The 23,070-nt window shown below is 40.1% G+C and overlaps 1 protein-coding gene across 6 annotated transcripts in view; it reads left to right on the top strand.

Moving 5' to 3' along the window:
* PIK3CB (phosphatidylinositol-4,5-bisphosphate 3-kinase catalytic subunit beta) overlaps positions 1-23,070 on the top strand; it is a 116,819-nt gene that overhangs the window by 25,176 nt on the left and 68,573 nt on the right. For 3 of the 6 annotated variants that reach the window (XM_069792053.1, XM_069792048.1, XM_069792049.1), the window contains exon 1: positions 5,700-5,839. The gene's annotated coding sequence lies outside the window, so the exon portion shown is untranslated. Of the gene's footprint in view, positions 1-4,077; positions 4,251-5,699; positions 5,840-7,441; positions 7,461-23,070 lie in introns of those variants that run through there. The other 3 variants (XM_069792051.1, XM_069792050.1, XM_069792052.1) reach the window with 2 other exon arrangements.

The raw sequence follows: 23,070 nt of genomic DNA, 5'->3' as shown, positions 1-23,070 counted from the left end.
TGGGATCTTTATATTTGATTAGAAAAGTCAGCAGAAATAACACAAGGGAACTCAGTGCCTCATCTAAAAACTGGCAATTCTAACATTCCAAGTGCTGCTTTTTATTACAAAAATATGTTAATATTGGGTATGAGCTCAGGCCCATAAAGTGGGCAGAGGAGATAATAGCGGGTAGGAGACTTGCCTGTGTGGTGTGTGAGGTTACATGTGGACAGAAGTCCTAGTTCTATTAGATACTAGCTATTCAAGATGCTCTTGATAAGAGAAGTTATTTTGTATTGATGAATGGAACTATTTTTGCAAAATCTGTTGAGAAACTGGAAAAATGAAAAACTATGTAGATATATTTATATATAAAGAGACGACACAGCAACAAAGTCAGATGGCCACTTCACGATGCTGTTGATCTTTGTAAAGGCCTTACTCTTCCTAATTCTGAGCAAATTTTTTGATCTTCACTGGCTGATATAAAATGGATGTCCATATACCTCATGAACAAGCTGTCTTGTAAAGTGCGGCCATACCCAGAAACCTCTCTTTGTCGTGAGCAGGTGCAGAAAATAAGGAACTATGTGTACATTTGCTATAGTATAGAATTAGTGACAACTAAGTACTTTCAATCAGTTTCTCTACAGATAAGTGATATAAAAAAAATGATGCTTTATTACAATAGAACTGGCATAAATTGATCAAGAATGACACTATTTAAAAGTATCTGCCTAAGAGCTCCTGATCATGGAGTTTCCATGATTTGGAAGCAATATGACGATGTGCCTTCTAGGTGTGGGTTTACAGGGTAGGGTAGGAGGGTTCAGCTCCCAACTTTTACTGGCACACTTGCAGCCTCAGTACAGAGGGAGTCTCCTTTCCAATTCCCCAAGTCCATGGCCCAGATTTAGGGAGCCTGAGAGAAGCATTTGGGCTCTGTGGGATCACAAGCAAAGCCAGTGCTCCAGGAGAGCTTTGGTGGGTTAAGGCCTCTCTCCAGCTTGGACCTGCTGCCACACGCCAGCTCATGCAGCTTGACTGAGTGGGGAAAAGGGGAAGGACCTGACCCCACTCATTCACAGCAGGGCTCTGTCTGCCCTAACAGATGAATCAGGTGTCATGCTGGTACTTCTGGTGTGTTACAGAGGTCAGGGAGGTTGAGGAAGAGGCCCTCTATTTCAAATGGCTTTACATCATTTAAGTTAGGCTTAAAATTTTAAAATGAGAGGCCTCAGGCACCAAATTCAGCAGGGGGAACAGAACAATGAAGTGCCAGGATGCTGAATATTTGGGTATCAGTGCTGCTGGCTGTCTGAGGTGCTGCTGTAGGTAACAGAGCAGTTTGGCTCTGGCTCTCTCTGGCTCCTGTACATATGCTATAAGTTCTACAGAGAACTTTTGCACTGAATTTTACACATGTTCAATAACTTGGTTTAGCAAAGCACTGTTAAAAGCTGCTTGCTCTTGCTGCAGGCTGTAGCTTCATTAGCCAAATTCAGCATCTGTTTTGTCTGACATCTGCATTTGCAGTCACTCAGTCCATTATTTGCTGCTGCCTTCCCCTTCACCGGAGTCAGTTTGAGAAACAAAGAGAAGCTTATTATAGACATGCATGCTGGTACAAGCACAGGAAAGAGACCAACGTACTGTACAGAACACCTTTGAGGGAATGTTATACTTACAAAATTGAGCGAGCGTGTTACGTCGAGTTTTTCACCGTGCCATTAGCACTTTATCAGTGCACCCTGAGAGGCCCTAATAACAATGGGCAGCTTTGGTTTCACAGATTGGTCTAACATCTGCAGAGATGGGGAAGGCCCAGTCCAGCCAGCCAGCTTTTATTTATAAGCTGGACTGTTACAGGATCATGCTATCTGCGTACCATATCTTCTCTATCGTATCATTTATGTGTTGTAGTACTTTAACCTAGTGCATGAAATCATGTATAGACTTAGTAAACATACTTTTAACATATGAAATTCCTTGGGAATCTCTTAGTATTTCCTTTTTAGGAGATTAAATATAGGCTTTGACAGTTAAACCTGATTCTTGTGATTTTATTTTTTGCTAAATACATGCTTTGAAATAGTCACGCCAAAATTATTTGCTTGCTTATTAACACCTCTTAAATTTCAGTGACTAATGAGAGATTCTGTCCCCCAAATGCTAACAACCTACTACCTTAGGCAACAGGGGACATTTTTTTTTCTAGTATAGATGAAGGAGGGACTTAAAATGGGAGATGAAAGTTTTGTTAATTCCAGGTAAGCTATTTTTTGAACGTTATAATCCAAACTGGCTTTCTTCTAGTGACTGCTTAGGAGACTGTCATGTTATTTTTTCATACACAAGACATTCTAAAGCCTTTTATTTGGATGACAGTAGGCAGCATGCTGACAAAGGAATGACTATGCAGTGTAGAGTGACCATTATTCTGTCTACCATTGTTCACACAGTTTTGAATATAACTTTTTATTTTAAGAAAATAATTACTCTGTGAGAGATTCTCATGTTACTCTATATTCACCATGAAACATTCCTGTGCATTAACTACCCAAAGCTGATTTGGCTTGTAGATGTTGCCATTGTATCACAGTATCAGACACTAGCAAGTTGCTATGAGCATTTAAGTTTTGTAATAAATGATTTCTAAGCATCTCCTGCCCAGTATTCAGCTGTGTTCTGGATCTTTGTCCTTTAGATTTACTAACTTGAATTTCTTTCAGACCAGCTTTTTCTACTTTAGGCCAAACATCCTTCATGTGGGATTTCCACTTGCATTTTCTTTCTCCGTCTGTCTGGGTCTGCTGCCACAGTTCTGTGATGTCTGCAGATATGCAGAAAACTTGTGCATTAGTTCCTTTCTTCTGATCACTGCAGTCACACAGGGCTAAAATAATGTAAACCCAGAATGCTGAAAATGACACATTTTCAAATGACCAAGAATGTGCCCTAGGTGTACAGCTGTTTCACATGCAAAGGCATGAGTCAGATACAGCCTTTTTAGACAAAACCCTTTTGTTATACTGAGAACACATGTAACAATAGCCGGGGGGGGGGGGGGATAATAGAACATTTGTTGTTTTGTGAAGAGGGTTGGGAACAGAATCTAAAGATAAAGCAATTGAAAATTAAAATTATATTTAAAGTCTATTTTTTTCACTGCCGCATAAGGTATAAAAACGTTTCTTTAAGACGCTTCAAGACAAGTGCCTTATCCATATTGCACACGCTGTCCATAACAACTCCATGTGTGACAGGAACATGAATATTGTGCAAGTTGATCAACTATAATCTGAAATACGTTGGTAACTACTGATTGAGATCTCTTTACTCCCACTGCTAAATACTGATGTTGTATTTGGAGGCATTAAAACACAAAAGGGAAAGGAAATTTGAAGTCAGGAATTATAACCCTACAGAAAAACTCTGTGTGGGCAGATTTCATTGAAGTCTATTCATAGATATAGCAGAAATTGCCTATACAAGACAATTTTTAAGTGCTTGGGGCTTTATGCATGACAGACACTTCAAGGCATCATTATTCAATTGGAAAGATGGCAGCACAGTAAACAGATCTTGAAGTTTCTGGATTGTAGCCCTCTGCTCAGTCTAGTAAATCACTCACATCATAGTTGACTTACGCATTACAAAGACTGCACTGGATCCTGTAAAACAACCACCTAATGTTGCAAGAACCAGAAGAAATAGCTCTTTTCTAAAAAACATTGTCTAGCCTTTCCAGGCACAAAACTGCTTGTCATCAGTGAGGCCAACTAGCGAGCCAAGGTTTGAATATCTAGGCCAAGACTCTCTGGAATATTTAATGTCAAAACCGCAAATATTAGAATGGTTTGAAAAGGGGCTTTTTGCACTACTGGATTTCATTAATACTTCATTTTTCAGAAATATATTTCAGTAGCAATGTAAACTTTAAACAAAAAAAGACAAGTGGCTCAGTGTGCTGAACTAAACATTATATAGGACACGATCCATAGAGATGTTACTGTCTTTGTACAATCTATACACTTGCCTGATAAACCAGTTACTTTCATTTCAAATCTATTGGCTTTTGGTTTTTTTTTCCAGGAAGAAGGGAAGTCAAGTGAAGTTACCACATTCCTATGGTATGAAGAAGCAGCATGAGGTTCAGAAACAATGCCTGTAGTACTGAGTGGCCTTAAAAGAACTGGTTAAAAGCAGGAAGGGGAACTATTAATTGATACACACAGCAGACGGGCTGTGAAGGCGACTGACACGCAGTAGGCGAGATTTTTCATTAGCTTCTGCCCTTCCACTGAGATTTGCCTAGATGTTGCATTGCATGCTCACCGCTCCTGCAAAAATCCCATTTGCTGAAATAAGTGGGGAGATCATTGTCCTTCCCATAAATTTCCAGTCAATCCATATTGTGGTTGGTTTGTTTGTTTGGAAAAAAACAACTAAACATCCTCTAGATGTTTTCTAATCCAAATTTAATGAATTTTTAGTGCCTTGAGAATTGGTAAGTGAAGTTGATAAGTAAATCCATCCATCTTTCTGTTTTCAAAACTGGAATAACTGGAAAAATGAACAGAGGAAAATAGACAAGACTAATAATACAGCACGATTATTAGCATAGGGGTGTTAAAATATGCATAATGTGATCATACTCTTTGAATGCGGACAAGAATCTGCTATGTCTTGCCCTATTTTCATTAAAGGCAGTGGGAATGTAACTTCTGATTTCAGTGGGTGGGGATGGGGCTAGCTGCACGCAGAAGTAAGTTGTTCCAGTACTGGTTACATTCTACCTTGCTTTTCTTTGGCTGCTTCTTTTAAGCCTTAGAAAACCACCTGTCTTTTATACGTACTAGTTTCAGTGCAATTATTCCTGACAGCTTAGCGCCGAGACTCTTAAAATGAGGATGTATCACGGAAATCATTGGCAAGGCAATAAGCTGCTATAATGAGGTCTTCCCTGCCGATTTCCAAAAGCCACTTGGGGAAGGTGGCTCTTTGATGAGCCCTTGTCCGTGTGAACATAGACGACTGCCTCGTTCACCCTTCTGAAACACGGCCCTAACTTCTAAGCCTGGCCGCGGGAAGAGGTGTTCGGGTCTGGGTACGCCGTGCGCAGCAGCAGCCGCAGCTTCCCGGAGCGCCTGCGATGCTCGCGACTGCGAACGAGAAACGCATTCGGGGAGTGCCACACAAGAGGGGGGGAAACGGAACTAGTCCTAAACAAGCGGGGCTGGGAGGCAGCGGAGGCTGGCGAGCCCTGCCGTAGCTCGCTAAACGGGGTTTTCGCGGGGGGCTCCGCGGCCCGGGCCTCGCAGCTGAGCCCCGGCCCGGCCCGCGACGGGACGGGACGGGACGGGACGGGACACCCGTCCGGCATGGCCCGCGGCGGGCAGGCGGCTCCCCTCGCCACCAGCCCCGCGGCACCGGGCGAGGCGAGGCGAGGCGAGGCGAGGCGAGGCGGCTGGTCCCCGCCACTGCCCGGGGCAGGGCCGCGGGGGCGCCTCACCGCCACCCCGCGGCCAACTCCGGCCCTCACGGGAAAATAGACCCGGGAGCGCCCAGAAGGGGCGGGGACGCGCCGCGCGATTGGCCGCCGCTCGCGGGTTGATACTGAAAGCTGCGGCCGGGTTGGCGGCCCGCGCCAAAGGGGGCGGGGCGGGACCCGAGGGCGAAGCTATTGCCTAGGTAACGCGCGGCACCCCCTCCGTGCCAGCGGAGGACGCAGCAGCGCGCGGCGCGGCCGTTGCCGGTGGCGGCGTGAGGGAGCAGCCTCCCCGCTAGCGCCAGCGCTGCCGCGCTGGCTGGGGGGCGGCGCAGGAGCCGGCGGCGGCTGCTGCTGCCCGGGCAGGTGGGTGTGCGCGGGCGGCCCGGGAGTCTTCGGCGGCCCGGGCCGGCTGTGCCGCCGGGTGCGCGCCGCGCTCTGAGGGGAACGGGACGGGACGGACCGGGCCGAACCGGCAGGGCACCGGCGGGCGGGCAGGTCTGCGTGGCGGTGGGGGGGGTGCGGGGAGGCTTCCTCTCGGTCGCCACCGCCGGCTCGTTTCGGTCCCTCCCCGCCCAGCTCCGCAGGAAGAGGGCACTTCTCGGCCGCTGCTCATTGCGACACGGTAGTTGCTCAACCGAGCGGGAGGCTCTGCCCTCTCCCCGGCGCGGGGGAAGGTTTCGGCGGGCTGCGGCCGTTCGTCAGCGGCGAGGGGCCCGGGGCGGGCGGCGGCGGCGGCGGCCCGGCGCCGGTCTCCGGCCGCCTCGGTGGAGCGGGTGGAAGCCTTTGTGCGCTGCCGTGCCGCGAGCCGGCGTTGCGCAAGAGCGCGCGGCGGTAACGGCCGCCGCAACAAGTGGCTCGCGCGCATCCTGCGCCCTCGGGACGGCGGGTCGTTGTGCAACCGGCCCGGGGCTTGCTGCGCCGCCGCGCTTCCTCGGGCTCCGGCGCGGCCTCTTGGCTCCCGCGGGTCAGGCGCGGGCGGCGTCGCCTCGTTACAGCTCCGGTGCGGGTCTCCCTCGTGCGACGGGGCCGCTGCGCAGCGGGGTGGCGGGCGGCGGAGCCTGTGCGGCCCCTCCCCAGCCTCGGGGGCTCAGAGCGGCGCTTGGAAGAGGCTTGGGGTCCCTGGCTGTTCAGCGCCTTTTCCTCTGTGGGGTTTCGCCGGACTAGCTGGGTCTTTCCTTTAAGCCTGATGACTTTTTTTTTTAATATATTTTTTCTTTCCCCAGCTGGGAACTCTTAGTGATTGCTATGTGATTTTTAAGTGACGTTTAGATTATTCGATGTTCCTGGCTCTTTTCAGCTAAGTTTCTGAGCACAGTTTTCCTTCAGCGTTTATGAAATGCATTTCCAGTCAGATGCTCATTCTCTGTGCAGCCCAGAGTTGGTAGTAGGCAGGATGATCGCTTTGGCAGTATGCTGTCGTCATATGCTTTCTTAATAGATAGCTAAACTCTTCTACAGATGAGGACCTGTTTTTCTGTAAGGGGGGAATAAATCTTCATTAGTCCCGAAGAGTTCCTGAAAGGGGAATGGAAATCTTTCATGCCAGAATTGCTGGTTTGTCTAGCTCCAACGCATGTGTGCTTACAGACTGATGCTGGATACCTTCCAAAATCAAGAAAGCTTAGGGGTTTTTTTTTGCCAGAACTTTCTGCATTTACAGGCTTTTCTTGATACCAGATACGTTGATGAGTTTTGTTGATTTGGAATTGACAACTGCAGCTAAAGTAAATGTTATGTACTTTCCAAGTCAACACTGCTGTTATACTGTCCATACTGAACTTTTATTCAGGCTTAGGAAGTTCTTGAAGCTGGGCATTACTAGAAACCCCAGTAACACATTATTTTTCTTTTCAGGACCATCCATAGTTTAGGGTTCAAAGTTACATGAATATGTGAAGGATGTCATAGAAATTTAATCGGCCTGTGGTTTGCAGTATTACCTAGAGACTCCCACAACTGTAGGTCTTCAAAGATGAATTAAAAGGTGAAACGAAACTTTATAATACACTTGCTTTTAGGAAAATTGCAGATAAAGAAATATCGAATATCCATACACTTGTCAACGGGTGGCAGAGTCTAGTGGAATGCATTAAGATGGCTGGGGAATCAATCACCATTTCACTTAGAAACTTTGATCTAGAAGCTTCAGTTCAGACTGATGATGATTTTCCAGGCTTCAGAAGTTTCATGCCAGCAAGCAGTGCTTTTCAGAAGAGTGAGAGAAAGAAAAGGATTATTGAACAAAAATTCTATGGGAACTGTTCTTTTGGCCTTTTTTTAAAAGAATGTCCAGGTTATTGGTAATATCAACAATGTTCTGTTGCAGATTGACTTGGAAACATGTTTGGGTGGGGTTCTAGCCTGTAAATAAATGCTTTTTAAAAATTTTTTTTACAAAGGAACTTCCTCCATACCTGGTCTTAAAATATTTTTTTGTATGTCTGTTTAAGTATCTGTTTTTCTTAAATAAAAATCACTTCCGTTAAGTCAGGTTTCACTTCCTTGGAATATCTGATGTCACAAATTTGCTAGTTCACCAATTGTCTATAGACTTTTGGCAGAGCTCCAAATTCTAGTGTAGGAAAGCCTTCTTAAAAAAGAAGTTATCTTTGATTCTTGTGATATAATAAAGAGAGAATGTATCCTGCCTCTTCTCCCGGATTTCAGTAGTTTGCTACTCCTTTCCCTTTCTTGGAAGTCGAGTCAATAGGCTTGTGAAATGTTGCACACTTGTTTCTTGAAGTTTGCATAAGTCTGCAGTATGCTCTGTTTTGCAAATGTGAGGTTTAAAACCAAAATCCAATAAAAATACAAGCTGTGAGAATGCTATATATATGAGGAGGGTGCAGGAAAAATACTAACTGTTATTATTTAGAAGTTGGGTGGAAATGCATGCTGGTGTTTTGGCTGTTTAGCTCAAAAGCTGGTATTGTGTCTCAATGACTAGAGGCACAGAGTTCAAGGAGCTTAAGTGGGTTTTCATAGATCTAGAGATACACAGGGAAGCTTTCCCCTTGGTTCTCTAGAAGTTGCTAGCAGTTAACTTACCTGAAAATAAATATGTGGGTTGTTGGGCTGTGGAATGTGGCACTGTATTTTATGCAAAGTCCGTGGGGCTGCTTCGGTTTGAGATGGGCTTTCTGACTTGCCACACTTGGTAGCAGCAGAGTGTCAAGTTACAAAGTTTACCCTTTTTCACAACGGCCAGTTTCTGTGAAAGCAGTCCAGGAGAGAGAAGTCTGAAATAAGCATCATGTACACAGTTACGCAGAAAAGCTTGCTCGTTTGGTTTTTTTTAGTAAATGTGTATTTGTACTCAAACCGATACCCTTGGAGCATTGACACACATAGTGTTATGTACTACATCTCAAATCTCAATTCATTTGCGTCAGAATATGAGGACTTAGAATTGCAGACAGCTGAAAAAAATCAGTGTGTGAGTGACACTGTGTTTTGTGTCAGTGCTGTAAGTCCTCACAATTACTCACCATGTGAAAGTTTCAGTGTGTTCTTTTTCGGTAAATAAATCAGATCTGGTGCCAAAATCATCTTGCATTAGAAATTTAACAGCTTTTTAAAATTAATTTTTAGAAATAAGAGTAGTAACTTGTAAGCAGGTGGTTTTGCTTTGGGTTGGTAAGGTGTATACTTATAGTCCAGAATTAACAGCAGGTAACAAAGTGGTGGTTCTGTCAAAAAACAGAGATTCTGCAAGGTTAAGGTTATATGTATTTGTATAATGCCTGAAGTACCAGTTAGTTTATGTGCAACATTGACCAATCTGTTTTACAATCTGTCAAATTTACATGGGTAAATCTTTATATCTCAACCTTTGGTGGAAATAAATTCAGGAATGCAGAATGAGGCCCTCATGTGCAAATGCTTGTAGATATGTAGCTACCAAAATAATTGAATTTACATACTGGCTTCAGAAGATTAGAGAAACAAATAGTGACACTGATGTGTCAGAAAAAGCTTCTTTTGAGAAGTAGGGTTGGAGCAATTATACTGTCTCCAGCTGATAATCTGGGGGGGCATCCACATTGTTTGTTTTGGTTTTGGCAGTTTTAGGTAGCCAAAGTTTAATTGCTAGGGTGCTACGGAATACAGCATTTCATAAATTTGGTTGTATGCAAATAGAGGACCCAGACTGTCCTCAGGTACCATCTTTGCTGCTTCCACTTCATGGCTTTGGCTGTTGATCATGGGGGGAAAAATGTCCCAGATATTTTCCAGTTGCATTAAAAGGGGAAAAAAAGAAAAAGGGGGGGCAAGCAGCTGTGACAACTTCAATTTCTCAATTTCTTACCTTAGATACTCTTGACGTAAAATTGTGCATTAATTCAACTCAGGAGTAATTTTCTGTCTTTGGAGCTAAATCTACATATATAGAAATATTTTTTGTATTTACTTTAAAAAGACCATAAGAATTACGAATACTATAATTTTTCTCTTGATGCAAAAATACTTAATATAAAATTACTACTCATAGCTTACTTTTTGGTCTTTCAAAATTGTCAAACTTGCATATTTTTGATAAGTAGTGTTGCATTAACTTTTCACTACGAAACTGAATTGTAAAGGGTGCTCTTCTGTTTCCAGAATATCTTGCTATTGTTTGCAATAGTTATTCTGATTTTTAGAATAGCTTTGTGCATTCTGCATCAAAATGTCTTAAAGGAACTCCATCAGAAATATCAGTGTCTAGTTTTATGCTTGTGTAACTTAACTACGTGTTGCTGTGATGCTGAACAGTTTTACTTCCCATGTTAAGTTGATAAATGATCCCCAGATTTTTTTACTTACTTTTTTTTTTTAAAACAGAAAATTTGAACAAATGAGTTATAGTTCCTTGAGGTAGGGGTGGAGGGAGTTGACCTGATGGGATAGATCTGCCTCTAAAAATGAAGTGCTTCTAAGAGATCATGAGGGATTGTGAATATTGCACATGAAATAGCTGTGTAAATACACTTTCCCCGCTCCAGAAACTGTGATGACTGAATGGGAAAGGTATGACCTGTAATGGAAAAAAAAAATAATCTGTGTTGCGGGTTTTTGTGCCTGTATGTGATGGTATCTTTCTTCTTTGCATGAGTTTACTTGTAAGAGAGGAGGAGGTGACAACCTGGTGATTTCTAATTTCTTTTTATGAGACCCAAGTAATCAGTGTGTTCTCATTACTATGTTTTGAAGTTCAGTTTCGGGGACTACCAAAGGTTTTGACTGAAGAGTCTAAACTTCTTTTCACGATGTTCTTCTGAGGCTTTTGTTCCTGGATTTCTTGTAGCAGAAACCAGAAGCTTTTGTTCATGCATTAATTTGGAACTGATGAACGTTTTTAAGTGATGTGGAGTCAATTAGGAGCTTGCACTGTTTGCTTTCACTTTGGGTCATTCCTGTCCTCCTCTTGCCCCCAGGCGCCATATATCCACTGGATTAAAAAAAAAAAAACTGCGAGAGGATTCAAAGATTATTTAGATGACATCACTTTTGAGTTTGCATCAGCTGGCAGCATGTGTGAAATAGCTCGTTTGGATAGTAGAGGTAGATAAATAATTCTGTGGAAGTCATGGGAGTGTTTGTGGCTTGTGTTGTCAGTTAATAAGAAATAATAACAATCTTAAGTGTGGCTTTGGTTTTATGATACAGTATTGTTATGAAACATTTGCTAATTTTCAGTGTTTCTGAAAGTCCTTTGTTGTCTTAATGCACAGAAGGTATCTTTAATAAAGCAGTGAAATATTTAAAAAATAAGCATAAGACTAGTTAGTTGTTTATGAAAGCTTTTGTGTGGAATGTGCAATAGCTGGTGTTCTGTAGGGTTGACCTGACATCTTAAGAGGCTCACAGTCCTGTTGTCAAGTGGTTTTGTGACAGAATTAATGTGGAAGGCACACTTGTACGCAGCTACAGAGTACTAGAAGCAGTTTAAAAATCAGAGTAGGTAGAGGGTTTGGAGAATATTGTAAAAAACCTCTAGAAAATAGAATTACTGGTAACATTTGTAGTGCTTGAAGTTCTTGTGGTAGCTATCTGTTAAGCAATGCCTTTTTTATTTTTTGTAAATAAGGTGCTTGAGAGAGGGATTTTGATACTGTTGTGTCATTTTATTTTCTAAGAATGAAAGGCAATATTTCGAAATGTGCTATGTTATTTTCAGTTAACAATTTGATGTTCATGAGTATAGAATGTTAATAACAGAAAAATATAAAGCATACCTGATTTTAAAAATGGATTACATTTGTGTCACTACAAATAACCCCCAATAACACTGCTTTCAAGTACTGCAGTGTGATAGTTTTGTCGGTGATGTGCATACTGCTATTTAGTGTTGTGTTCTCCAGAAGGCCGTGAGTTAGCATGTGGTTTGTATATACACACACGGGTACAGACACACTTACGCACAGAGGACAACCAGGTAAACAAAAGTAAATATTGTCAGTAGAAGCTCAAAGCTAAGTGCAAAGTTGATGTGGCAGAAAGAAGTATATAAAATGTTATTTTAAAATTGTATTGGGCACTGTATTCCCTTCCTGATTGGCTTCATGCTTCAAATTCCTTCCTCTGGTTTTGAAAAGCACTTTGGTCATTATGCCTGTACTTTTTTCACTTCATCCACCTTTCAGTATTTCTGGTTTTTTACTTTTTTTTTCTTCTTCTTCTTGTAGTCTGTTATTAAATTTACTACTCTTGGCTTATTCCTTCTCCCCTGATCCCATATTATTTCCCTCCCAACCCCCAAAGAAATTAAGAACCTGTGTGTTAAACATGGGCGAGTGTTCACTCTGTTAAGCGTCTTGTCTTTCTAGACTGCTGGTTCTTGGAGGCATAGGCTAGTGTTCCTTACAGTGCCCTGTGAGGTCCTGTCCTGAGGGTGTGTTTTAGAAATTTATGCTTTACAAAGTATGATATTCTGTAAAATGAAATCTGCAAAAGAAAGGACTCTTGACAGCTGTGGGAGGGGAGGAAACCAGTAGTCACAGATGACATCCAGGCTAGGAAGTGAGTGGAATGCTATAGTAAGGGCTCAGCAGTCTGGGACTAGAGGTGTACCAGGGAGATGTGGGGGTTGGTGTGGTAGAAATCATGATACTGAGAGGCCTGCTTTTGGATCCTATATGTTTCAATGCTTGAAGGTGGCTGGCAATATTGTTTGTTCTCTGCTGGTGTTGGGATGTTGCTGTTTTCTTCTTTTTTTTTCTTTTTTTTTTTCTTTTTTTTTTTTTTCCCCCAGATCCCTTTTGGACTTAAATGGGTGCTGCTAAGGGAGGCAAGGCCTTTGGGATTCTCTGTTGTGTGTGGCGTTGTGAAAATCATGTGGGCTTGGAGTATTTGTATTTCTAGCCTTTAATGCTGAGTGTCTTCCTTTTGTTTCAGCTGATACAGAGGAGGACCTTGGAATTTACTGTATAGTTATCTATATGCCCTGCTAAGGATACAATTCAAGACGCCAGTGAAGATATTTAAGGAGGGTTGTCCGAGTTGCACCAGGGATCCTCTAGGTGAAGAAGAGTTAGTACTTGGTATACAGACAGCAGTAAAACAGAGATGGTGCATATATGTGTCTGCAGTCCATATAGGCATATGAAATGGTCAAATGTCAATGAGACAGTAGAATGTAAGTCCTGTTACTAATTAAGACATGTAGACGTGATGTTTAGGGACATGGTTTAGTGATGGATTTGGCAGTGTTAGGTTTATGGTTGGACTTGATGATCTTAAGGGTCTTTCCCAACCTGAAAGATTCTATGATTTTATTCTTTCAGTTTTCTTGTGCCAGGTTTGAATGGAAGTTCCATGGAAGTCTCACATGCACCATGACATTAGGATTGAGCTATAACATCAGGAAGTGAAGAACGCTTGTCTGTGTCTGCTGAAGTATTTTAAATTGTTTACTCATAGTAATAATTTAAGTGTGAAGAGGTGTGTGTATGTGTGTGGAGAAGAGCTGTCTTGTTTTTCTCTTCATGGGAGGACTGCATTTGGGAATCTGTGATAAATGCTGACTGGAAAGTGAGTAGTAGTTTCTGAAACCTCTTGCATGAAGAAAAGCATTATTAGTCTGGTAGATTGTCAGCAGCAAATGGTATGTTAATTTTTGGCACAAAACTCTTGCTAGCAAAAAAAGACTTTCTGTTGTTAATAAAAATGAGGAGGGACTGATGATCTGTTCTCAGCAGGGTGATATTGTTCAGCTTCTTTTTAATATCCACATAAGACAGACACAATGCTTTTGACAGTAGTCCTTTTATATTTTATTAAAAATAAAAAAATACTTTCTAATATACTGATAATCTGCATCCATCTACATAACTGACTTTTTTAAAATAATAACTATATTATGATTACAAACTATTACAAACTATGTATCAGCTATTGCAAAATTTGAAATGTTATTTAAAGATAAAGAGATACCACTAGTAAGATGTGTATTAAACTGTATGGAATATGGTGAGTCTTCATCCTAGGCCAGTTTTATTTCCCCAGTACTTTGGAAGTACTGTTGTATGTCTACTACTAGTGGTAGTGATATAAGGAAGCTATATTTTTTTTTAGTAAAAATGTTTATTTACACTTGAATTAGGTGATCTCTAGCTATGTTGAAAATTTTAGTGAGTTCAGTGTAATGATCTAACTTTATTTTTTACCTAAGTAATAATAAAAGCATTTTTCTATACTGAATTGTTGCTTTAAGTGTTAAGGTACCATTTTATTAATGCTCAGTGTGATTCTGCCTAAGTTCTTAGAGTTCAGCTAACCCAAGTACATAAAAATTGTTTATTTTTATATGTCAGTCTGTTTTGATAACTATAGTAATTTCTGCTTCTTTTGGGTGCTGTAAATAAATCTTGTGTATGAAGAACTACAGTGATTAAGAATAGCAGAAAAGTACTGATAAAAACAAAAGGTTATTTAATAGGAACTGAATTCTTCAGTGAAAACAAGATTTGCAAGAATGTGAAGACGTAACTTAAAAAGTTAGAAGTAATGTTAAGACCACAATCAAGTCTTCTCATCGTAATTTTTCATCTGTGTTTGTAGTAGTTTCATCAAGATTTGCAGCAGCTCTGTATTTTTTTGAAATTGAATGCACTTATTGGGTGCTTTCATAATTTCTGTCACTGCAAATACACTGGATTGCGACCCACTTTGATTTGCTATTCACCACAAAATGAGAAGAGTCCCTATCTGCGTTCCACTTTTTAAATAAAGAACTTCTCTCTTTGTTTTTTTTCCTTTACTCTATTTTGTTTAACTTGAAAGCTTCAACATTAATTTGTTTGAGTGAGAAATATTGTGGGTAAAACACTGGCTAAGGTTTTGTAATAATTAGATTCCATTTCTAAGTGTGTCACACGGCTGCTGTTTGAGCTTAAAGTTTGGTTATCATGGTATGTTTTCATCTGTGCATTGGGGATGAGGTGGTTACTTTTTCTTTCTTTGGTGTCTTTGCTTAGTAAACTTTTCTTGTGTTTATGTCCTTGAACATACATAATGTCAACTGTCATGGACCTTAAAGTATGTGAGATGCTACTTTAGGATATATGCAAATGCTTAATTGAAAAATACTTTGTAGCAGCTATGGTAGTTGAAATGAATAGCAAATAGGTTTTATGTGCTTTATATTAGGATGGAGAAAGGGTAAATGTATTTTTAAGTGGCCTCATTTAAGTGGCCACCTTTAATCATCCCAGCTGATGCACAACCTCACTTTGTCTAGTTTTTGAAAATGCTTTTGTTGAAAGAAAATCTCCTTTATTGTATTAAAAAAAAAGAAAAAAGAAATTATTCCTAAAAAGTAGGTAGAAGCAGACTAGTGCAGCAGCTAAAGTACTTTTAAAGTGTCATATTAAAAGATTCAGAAGTTAGAATCTTTCGTGTATTGTTGTCATGGGAATAGAAATTTGAATGATTAACCACCTTCTATTTATAGCTGTTTTCTCTGAGTTAATATTCCTGTTCCAGTTAGCTTTTAAGTAAATTTTATGAGAAGGCAGAGCAATTCTTGTCTTAATCTATTACTGCAGCTGATCATTTTAGTGTCCTCAAATTACTTTGTTTTTAATGTGATTTTCACAAATCATGTTGCTGTATTTTCAGATTTATTTGTACTTTGATAACTTGTCAACTTTTATTGCGTGCAACTACAGGGTTGAAAGAAGCCTTCAGCATTTGGTGTCTCCTTTTGTCTTCCTGTCACTGCTTGCTGATTTTTAAAATACTGGTAGGTCACTGCTTAAGACCGATCTTCTGGAGTTACTGGCTTATGAGAATGAGACGCAGGCTGTGTGCGCTATACTGATAAAGCTCAAAAGAGCCAGACCTAATATATACCAATTATTATGAAAATTTTCCACCCTCTTGATGCCAAAAGTTGCTTCTTCATTGTTAATTTAATTGATGCTTGTTGACCAGGAAAGTAGCATGCTACTTTTACTGTGTTTTTTTTTTAACTCTATTTGGGGAGTAATAAAGGGTTTCTACCTATGTAATGGCGGTTTTCTTGAGAAACAGGCAGTGTGGTTGGTTAAACCCCTTATGTAAGAAGGAGTATTTGGAAATGGTAGCATTCCTGAAAGTTTCAGCTCAAGCTTCTACATTTTGGTGATTAACCTAAAGAAAGATTTTTTTGGGGGTGTGGTGGCAAATGAAATGGTATAAGTGTTTTTTAGTTTTCTGCTTTTCTGTGATGTACTTCTGCCCCCCCCCCCCCGGGATTTACTTGTGAAAAGTCAAATAGGATTACAGAGGGGCTTTGTTTCCTTTTTGACTTATCATGGGAGGGAATTTGAAAGGAGTTATGGCAAATATTTTTCAAGTCTTTCCTTGAGACTTGTACCCTTGGTAAATCACTCTTGCTGTCAAGTGTGGTAGTGAGAAATTTTTATCATGGTCAAACCAGTATTATTTGTGTGAAAACTGAAAAGCCTTTGCTTTCATTTGCAAGAGTCACTTCTTTGATTTCTGATTTTATGGCATATTTTAAGAATTGCTTTCTTAACTACAAATGCTGCTGTTCAAGTGCTCTTCTACAGGCCCAGGCTTATATACCTTGTATACTACTACTAGTACTACTACTGTTATTTGAAGGTGAAGCAGCATGCTCTGGAACAGAAAGTTGTTCTCATGTAGTCAAAGTGGTTGTCAAAAGAAAGTAAGTCTCTCTAGTCATTTGCTCTGGAAGGAGGAGGAGCTTGTTCTCATTTATCAGAGAGTGAGCTTTTAGGTGCCTATTGCCAGAAACTGATGTAAATATTGATCTCATAATTCAGTGGTAGCAGGAGGATAAATACATTCTCCAGAATGCATCTGCTGCCTCCTCTTCTCAGTCCTTCCACATATTGCCTGTGAAAGTGTCAGGGAACATATCCTTTTCAGTCCAGCCTTTGTCAGGTTCCTCTTTAGTCTTGGAGTTTTAGAGACGTTACACAGAAAGTTAAGAGGGTTGTATTTTATTCTTTCCATCTTGCTGTTCATAGTTCATCTCAGTGTCAGGAATTGCTTTGCAATTTGATCATATTGAATATAGAATTATTCTTAATCTGGTTAGAGCAGTTATATTCACCATAGCATCTGTGATACTAAGGGTAAGAAGTTCATCTGTGTTAGAGATCTGCCAAGCAGGTTGCTTGCTTTATGGAGGAAGCTTATTCACCAAGTATTTCTGTGCTCTGCCAGTGCTGCTATCACATGAGGTCATAACTGTTGCTACTCTTTTTGCAAAATTCACTGAGGGGAATACACATGGCAATGTACTGAAAAGGGTACTTGGAGCAAGTTACAGCTCTAGTATGACTATAGCTCTGTTCCTTCTCAGAATATAGAAGTAAATTTCTCACTGCAGTGTTCCCTGATGCCAGAAAAAGCTTTTACTTCTGTCAGAAATAAGCCTGTAGAAAAGATTGTTCTTTAATGAAAAGATTTCAGTACATTAATGAAGGAAGCTGAAAAATGCTGTATTGTCTGTTACTATGCTGAGCATTGCAGCTGATGAAAATAGAGGTTTTTAGGTTGGGTTTTGTTTGTTTGTTTGGATTTTTTTTACATCAAGTGTTTCTATAGTTTTCAGTGATACATCTAAAAGCAGTGTAAAACATATAAATACTAGTCAAATCTGACTTTTGGATCCAAATCCAGATTTAAACTGTTGATTTGATGAGAGGAAGGTCATTTCGGCTTTTTGGTGTGGTGTGTGTGTTTTGGGTTTTTTGTTTTTTGTTTTTTTTAACCCAAGCACTCCCCTGCTTCTAGCCTGGGAGTGCAAATTTAGCGTTCTTAAATTATGTACTATTATGAGTTGTCATGTTGAAATTAAGCTTGATATTTTTACTTTTTTTGGGGGGGGGGGGACGACACCAACAAAAACCAACCTCAAAATAGCCACCCAAAACCCACCCAAACTTCCATGAACAGAGTCTGGTAGCTTTATACTTGTTGAGTTATTCTTCCTGGTTTTGTTACATATTAACTTTCATAAAGAAACACAATTAAGTTTGTTAATATGGAGGGGAATTTTGTTTTTTTAAAAAAAATCAAAATTGTTGGTGATACTAGGAATTGTTTATCAGCTCTGGGAAGACAGAGTCTTTGATAGCCAAACATTTTTTTCTTGTTAAATAATGGATGTACCAGATGATTGAGAAGGCTATAGAACTTTTAGGTAAAGAGGCATTAAGGGAAGACAGTCTGTCAATATATATTGCATCGCAGCTTTTATTATATTAAAGCAAAAATAGTTAACAAAAGGGATAAAATAATCTTGCTATAGGTAATAATGTGAAGGATTATATTAGAACCTGGGAATGTGATTGTTTAATTTTATATTAGAAAATTTGGTCTCAAAATCACTCCCAGATACATTCTATATTGTAAACTGTGCACTGATTGCCATTGTACTGCCAATCTTAATTCATATGTAAGGGCTAGAAGGAATAGGGATATCGTAAAGCTTCTGTCATTTCAATGTTTCAGAGGAAGTGTAAGAATTAAACCAAAAGCCCAAACTTTTATTCAGGCTTGGTATTAGTTTTCTGTTCAGTTTTGCCTGTTTTTCCCCACCCATTTAAATGCATATCAGGTTTGCTGTTGAGCAGCTAATAGGAGCAGGAGGGTGGCTGTCCTTGCTTTCTTCAAACTCTGCTCATCTTGCTTCCACGTTCCCCTAGTGATGCTCTCCCTTTCAGTTTTGTAACACAGTTGAGGTTCTTGGAGGGTTTCCATACACACACCAAGAACCTGAATTTGCACTTTCTGGCGTATAACTTGCAAGTCCTTTGATAACACCCTGAGTTTTCAGCACTGGAATATGAGGCAATAGAAATCTCTCTACCTGAAAGAGGGGGGAGTAGGGAGCAAGACCAAATTAAAATGCACTGTTTCATTACCTAAAATAGCTTAATAGATTTCCTTTTGAGTGTTGGATATAGCTGAAGGTAAACTGCATTTATTAGATGCTTGAATTTTTCCTTCTTCAGCACAAGAAATATTCTTAATGATTGCTTTTGGTTTCAGATAGTAGTTACTATATACATGATGTTAGTGATGAAATACTGTTGATATTTATTATGGGTAATATTTGGAATCAAACAGCAAATTGGACCGCAGCAGCATGTCTTTGAAGTATACATAGCTAGACACTACTGTGTTCGTTCATAATCTTTTGCAATCCACAGTTTGCAGTTTGTTTTAATTGTAAAGAACAGAGCCTTTAAACTGCTATCTGGAGCAGAGTGGGAAGTAGCTTCACAAACTGGCTCATAACAATTAGTTACTGAAAAATTAATTGCTTAGTCTTGCTATATAACTCTACTAATGTGTTGTCATTTATATACAATTAAACATGCATACAACAAAAAGCAGAATTTGGGAACTAAATAGAAGTAAATTTGCATAGTTTCACCATATTAGGCATTTAACAGAATGTAAATGGGAAGTGAAACATCAGCATGTGAAAGTAGTGAAGAAAACAGACTGCACAGAAGAGATCATAAGAAACAAATCACGAGTAGTCCTATTAATAATGTTTCAAGTAACTAAATAATTGTGATAAGATCTTTGCAGAGCCAAGATGGAGACTCACTGGTTTATTTCTCTGTCTAAAATGCAAGTAAATACTCATTTAGTAAGTTTTGGGTGGAACCAGTAGGGTTTTTTGCAGTGTTTTTACATCTGTGACACACTAGTTGAGTAGAAAAGGCATCAACAATAAGGGCCATATCCAGATATCCTGAATTCTGAGGAAATGCCTAGTCAGCAAGAGCTATGCAACTTAAGTCTTTCAGAGTGTAAGCCAATCAGAGGGAAATCGTGGAGAAGGACTTCATAAACTTCAGAATGTCTGAAAATGGCCTTGAGCTCATTAAATGAATACAAGATTTCTTTATCAAAAAATGATGTTATAGAGGTAATTTTGTTCCTCAACAAGTCCTTGTGTTCTGTGTTATGCCCAATAATTAACTTTTGTTTTAAAACCTACTTTTAAAGCTATGGGGAATAATTATGGTGTGATACAGGACCAGAAGAACCAGTGCTTCACTGACATCTCACAGGTATAGGAATTGCTGTGCTGCTGGCAATTAATGGTCCCCTTACTGAGACTTCTATTTTCAAATACTTCTTTAGATGTAATGAAAATCCATGCAGAATCAGTTTTTTTTATTATTGCTTGCGATCTGTTTTAGTATTCAGAAAGATGAATTTTAGCAGTATGACTGCTGAGGGTGTGCAGTGATTGCAGACCAGTTGATTGGCAGTTGGTTAACTCTTGCAAACATCTCTGTAGATGTCACAAGGGCTTGTGCAGGGTGGTGGATTTGTTTGCACCTGCCTAAACTACTGCTTAGTGGTTAAGTCAGCTCAGCCTCAAGCCTTTGAGCTTCACACTCTGTGTGTGTGCGTGCGCATACAGGTATGGATTTCTTGGAAGAGGAATACTGCTCTGTGACCACAGCTTCTAATTCTTCGCTTCTGTAAGTCAGATTTAGTGAATCAGATTTAGAAAAGCTGCAGCACTGGCCTGGAGGTGTAAGTGATTTGTGGGCTCTGGGAGGAGGTGGTAGTAGGAACTTACATCTTCACACAGATGAGTCTGTCACCAGCTTTGGAGCTACTGAACCAGTTGGGTAATCACTTGTGCCTGGAACTGGAAATGAGCTGAAAAGTGTTACTCATTTGACGGCATGTTTTATGAATCAATATAAAGCAAATCTAAGCACTTGTTTGTGAGTCATCTGAAATCATAAAAACACTGCTGTTTTTATAAAATGGTCATGTGCAGCCTAGAACTTTGTGCTTTTTCAGTTATAGAGTACCCTCAGATCTAGTACATTCTCCAGCCCTGAATCTCCCCTAGGATGTTTTGGTATTCTGCATTTGTTGTTGTAACTTATCAGCACTGGCAGCCAGCCCTCTCTAATACTGAGCGCATTTGCAGGGTCTCCTGTATACAGAGACTTTGCTAATCTTGATTTCAGCACACTGCTCTCAAATCAGAGAATGATTGGTTGCTTAACAGAATGAGAGGAAAAATTTGCCATCTACTGGAGTCTTTTTTTTGTTAAGCTTCATTAACAGTGATGTGTTCCTCTTCTGCTTTGCCCAGAGGCATTTCTTCTGAAGGTGGCAGAGCAGAAGAAAAACGGTTGAAGCATTCTGGGAAAATAAAAATAAATTATTTTGTGTTAGATTTTTGTTTGTTGATCCTAAATTGTGCAGGTGATGCCTTGCCATCTGGAAGTATCTGTTCTTTGCTCCTTTAGTGGAAGATCCTTCATTTTCCAGTGCCAGTAAGAACCCTAAGTCTGCTGCTCTCTTGCTAACTTGATTGTAAGGACAAAAGATTGTCTTTTGCCTCACAACTTAAGTCGTATTGAGTTCTAAACTACACTGAGTAGGAAGATTACTGGGTAACTTAACCCTGAGCACCATCAGGATATATCACTGTGAAAGAGGGATTCCTGGCCTGCCCTTCCCCCCCACCCCCCTGAAATTAAATTCAAATGTCAGTAACTGACACCCTGTTAGAAATCAGTATTTTCAAAATAAAGAGTTGATGAAAACTTGCAAGATCTTTTTAGTATTGTCTTACAGTTCTAAACTGAAAGGAATTCAGTAGGGTGTGTACACCAAGTAAAAAAAAAAACCTGTTTTATTGTAAAGCATATTAGTATGTGCTTGTGCGAGTATAAATTTCTTTTAAACAAGCCTGTTGGACACTGAAGGGGATTTGAGAGAGGGTTTAGTGAGGCTGGCTCTCTGGGTAGAGTGAACATGGCTACGTTAGAGGGTGATTCATAGCAGTTGAGTACAGAGCTCCTGCTCTGAATCACCCGCTGAATAAATGTAATTATGTTGTTGAGGTCTTCTTAATGAAGACATGTGACTGAATTTAGCTTCAAGTCATGTTTCTAACTGTTATCCATTTAACTTAAAGAATAACACTGACCCACATCTTTTAGTTATTCATGCAAATGCTTTGTGGTCTTTGTTTTGTCCCTCTTAAGGAAAAGGAAAAGCTGTGAACTGACTTGTAGTTCTGACATAGATCTCTTTTTGCAACTCATTTGACTTAGAGCTTGGTATTCTGCAGTTTCTGTCTCTGCTTATCTTTTTTGTTTTTATTTTCTGTGGGTATTTTTATGTGATGCGAGGTTGTAGCTATATGCCTGTTTTGTTTTGGTTAAAAAGATTTCCTATGAGATAGATAGGTTTCATAGAGCAGTTGTGTTCTGCATTTTAAAGTGACAGGTTTCAGAAAAGGTTGAGGCTTTTTTTTTTTTAAAAGGATATTATTGTTTTTTGACCAACCACCACCACCTGTGAAAGTAGAACACAGGAAGAACACTGCTGTGTGTGTAGCAGCACGCTGTCCATTATCAATAAAATATTTTGTCTCTTAGTGCAGAAATAAGTGCCACCTTTAAAAGGTCAAAACTGGTCTCTGCCACTGAAGAGAGTATGGGTACTGCATAATTAGGATGGTGTTTATGTACAGTTTTACTGTTTGGATCAGTCTGCACAGAACACCATGCAATATATAGGAAATAATTTTTTCAGATTCAGACTTTAACTTGCATTTTCAACATTTGCACTAAGATGTGCAGTATGTGGAAGTCAGAAGTTGCTGTGATTTAGCCAAATGTGCACTTCTGCAAGTTCTTTTTCTCACTATTTTAATTCCTGAACTTGGGTTATAATGGCTTAATTACTGATAATGAAAGTTCTTGAAGAATTTTGTGCCTATTATTGTTGAAATTTAGGACTGAGGAAGGAGGGCAAAGAATGTTGCTTTATTTCTCAGAATTTTTTTCATTTGAAGATACATGGTGTGTTTACTGATGGTTAATCCTCTTGTCTCAGACTCGGTGAAATGGTGAGTTTCTTCATTGCTGAGTGGACGCTACAGCAGCTAATCCAGCTTGACATTCATGTGTCCAATCTTCAGTGCTATTGAGAGCATGAAATGCACGAGACAGCTTTGAGGTAGCTGAAGATGTGAACCAAAAGCTATAAAATACTCTAGCTGTACGTTTCTCTATGTGTTGCTATCCAAAACATCTGCTAGTGCTCTCAGCGCTGGTCCTGATGACTTTCTC

Source organism: Haliaeetus albicilla, chromosome 9 (genome assembly GCF_947461875.1).
Source record: "Haliaeetus albicilla chromosome 9, bHalAlb1.1, whole genome shotgun sequence".
Taxonomy (NCBI): Eukaryota; Metazoa; Chordata; class Aves; order Accipitriformes; family Accipitridae; genus Haliaeetus; species Haliaeetus albicilla.
This window is presented reverse-complemented; position numbering and strand designations above follow the sequence as displayed.